Genomic DNA, 517 nt, shown 5'->3' on the forward strand with positions numbered 1-517 from the left:
ACAGGTCAAGAGGTGGTGGCTGCCCCATCCCTGGAACCATCCCAGGGGCTCTGAGCACCCTGCTCTAGCTGGGGATGTCCATGCTCCCTGCAGGGGGTTGGACTGGATGGCCTTGACATTTCCCTTCCCACCCAAACCAGTCCACGATTCTGTGACATTCTGCTCTTTTAACTTAGAGAGTTCAATGCTGACATCTATTGTGTAAACAACCCGAAGTAAAGACTGTTATTATTCACTAGACATAGAAGTCCTCCAGCATCACAGTCTGGTAGATTTGGCTCCTTTTGCTAAATCAAGCAGTATCTGTGGGCACTGGGAGCACCTTCCTATATATGGAGTGTTAATTTTCAGCCTGATATATACTTTAAATATGACCTCAGCCCCAAACTCTACATATTCATCCTCTTCTAGGATGCTGAGCAGTGCAGTAGGGGTGGGATCCAGGCTTAAGCTCTGTTCTCTCAAACAGAGAGACATCAGCCCATGACCCATGCTAAATCACCACTGCCATGCCTTG

This window comes from Merops nubicus, unplaced genomic scaffold (genome assembly GCF_000691845.1).
Source record: "Merops nubicus isolate BGI_N331 unplaced genomic scaffold, ASM69184v1 scaffold24941, whole genome shotgun sequence".
NCBI lineage: Eukaryota > Metazoa > Chordata > Aves > Coraciiformes > Meropidae > Merops > Merops nubicus.